A 3,135-nucleotide genomic window follows, 5' to 3' on the forward strand; every position below is an offset into this window, starting at 1 on the left:
CCGTGATGTCACAGTACAGAGATAATACACTTTGATGTCACAGTACTGGGATAATACACACAGTGTTGTCACAGTGCAGGTATAATACACACAGTGATGTCACAGTACAGAGATAATACACACAGTGATGTCACAGTACAGGGATAATACACACAGTGATGTCACTGTACAGGGATAATGCACACAGTGATGTCACAATACAGGGATAATACAGACAGTGATGTCACAGTACAGGGATAATACACAGTGATGTCACAGTACAGGAATAATACACAAAGTGAAGTCACAGTACAGGGATAATACACACAGTGAAGTCACAGTACAGGGATAATACACAGTGATGTCACAGTACAGGGATAATACACACAGTGTTGTCACAGTACAGGGATAATGCACACAGTAATGTCACAGTACAGGGATAATAAACACAGTGATGTCACAGTACAGGGATAATGCACACAGTAATGTCACAGTACAGGGATAATAAACACAGTGATGTCACAGTACAGGGATAATGCACACAGTGATGTCACAGTGCAGAGATAATACACACAGTGATGTCACAGTACAGGAATAATACAAACAATGGTATCACAGTACAGGGATAATACAAACAATGATGTCACAGTACAAAGATAATACACACAGTGATATCACTGTACAGAGATAATACACAGTGATGACACAGTACAGGGATAATACACGCAGTGATATCACAGTACAGGGATAATGCACACAGTGATGTCACAGTACAGGGATAATACACACAGTGATGTCACAGTACAGGGATAATACACACAGTGATGTCACAGTACAGGGATATTGCACACAGTGATGTCACAGTACAGAGATATTAAACACAGTGATGTCACAGTACAGGGATAATGCACAGTGATGTCACAGTACGTGGATAATACACAGTGATGTCACAGTACAGGGATAATGCGCAGAGTGATGTCAAAATACAGGGATAGTACACAGAGTGATGTCACAGTACAGGGATAATACACACAGTGATGTCACAGTACAGAGATAATACACACAGTGATGTCACAGTACAGGGATAATACACACAGTGTTGTCACAATACAGGGATAATGCACACAGTGATGTCACAGTACAGAGATAATACACACAGTGATGTCACAGGGCAGGGGTAATGCGCACAGTGATGTCACAGTACAGGTATAATGCACACAGTGATGTCACAGTACAGCGATAATAAACACAGTGATGTCACAGTACAGGGATACTGCACACAGTGTTGTCACAATACAGAGATATACACACAGTGATGTCACAGTACAGGGATAATACACACAGTGATTTCACATTTCAGGGATAATGCACACAGTGATGTCACAGTACAGGGATAATACACACAGTGATGTCACAGTACAGAGATAATACGCACAGTGATATCACAGTACAGGGATAATACACACAGTGATGTCAGAGGACAGAGATAATACAAACAGTAATATCAGAGTAAAGAGATAATACACACAGTGATATCACAGTACAGGAATAATACAAACAGTGATGTCACAATAAAGGGATAATACACACAGTGATATCACAGTACAAGGATAATAAACACAGGGTGATGTCACAGTACAAAGATAGTACACACAGTGATGTCACAGTATAGGGATAATACACAGTGATGTCACAGAACAGGGATAATGGATAGTGATGTCACACTACAGAGATAATATACACAGTGATGTCCCAGTACAGAGATAATACACACAGTGATGTTACAGTCCAGGTATAATGCACACAGTGATGTCACAGAACAGGAATAATGTATAGTGATGTAACAGTACAGGGATAATATATACAGTGATGTCACAGTAGAGATAATACACACAGTGATGTCACAGTACAGGGATAATACACACAGTGATGCCACAGTACAGGGATAATGTATAGTGATGTCACACTACAGAGATAATATACACAGTGATGTCACATTACTGGGATAATACACACAGTGATGTCACAATACAGGGATAATGTATCGTGATTTCACACTACAAAGATAATATACACAGTGATGTCACAGTATAGGGATAATACACACAGTGATGTCACAGTTCAGGGATAACGTATAGTAATGTCACACTACAGAAATAATACACACAGTGATGTCGCAGTACAGAGATAATACAAACAGTGATGTTACAGTACAGGGATAATACACACAGTGATGTCACAGTACAGGGATAAGGCACACAGTGATGTCATAGAACAGAAATAATGTATAATGGTGTCACAGTACAGAGATAATATACACAGTGACGTCACAGTACAGAGATAATACACACTGTGATGTCACAGCACAGGGACAATTCACACAGTGATGTCACAGTACAGGGATAATGTATAGTAATGTCACACTACACAGTGTTGTCATAGTATAGGAATAATACACACAGTGATGTCACAGTTCAGATATAATACAAACAGTGATGTCACAGTACAGAGATAATACACACAGTGATGTCACAGTGCCGTGATAATGCACACAGTGATATCACAGTATAGAGATAATACACACAGTGATGTCACAGTACAGGGATAATGCACAGTGATGTCACAGTACAGGGATAATACACACAACGATGTCACAGTACAGGGATAGTACACACAGTGGTGTCACGGAATAGGGATATTGTATACAGTAATGTCACAGTACAGGGATAATACACACAGTGATGTCACAGTATAGGGATAATACACAAAGTGATGTCACAGTACAGGGATAATACACACAGTGATGTCACAGTAAAGAGATAATACACACAGAGATGTCACAGTACAGGGATAATGCACACAGTGATGTTGCATTACAGAGATAATACACACAGTGTTTTCACAGTACAATGATAATACAAACAGTGATGTCACAGTACTGGGATAATACACACAGTGATGTAAGAGTACAGGTAAAATACACACAGTGATGTCACAGTACAGAGATAATACACACAGTGATGTCACAATAAAGGGATAACACACACAGTGATGTCACGGCACAGTGATAATACAAACAGTGATGTCACGGTACAGGGATAATACACACAGTGATGTCACAGTACAGGGATAATACACACATTGATGTCACAGTAC

Source organism: Phyllobates terribilis, unplaced genomic scaffold, assembly GCF_046119375.1.
Source record: "Phyllobates terribilis strain yellow unplaced genomic scaffold, ASM4611937v1 Scaffold_12__6_contigs__length_324123572, whole genome shotgun sequence".
NCBI lineage: Eukaryota > Metazoa > Chordata > Amphibia > Anura > Dendrobatidae > Phyllobates > Phyllobates terribilis.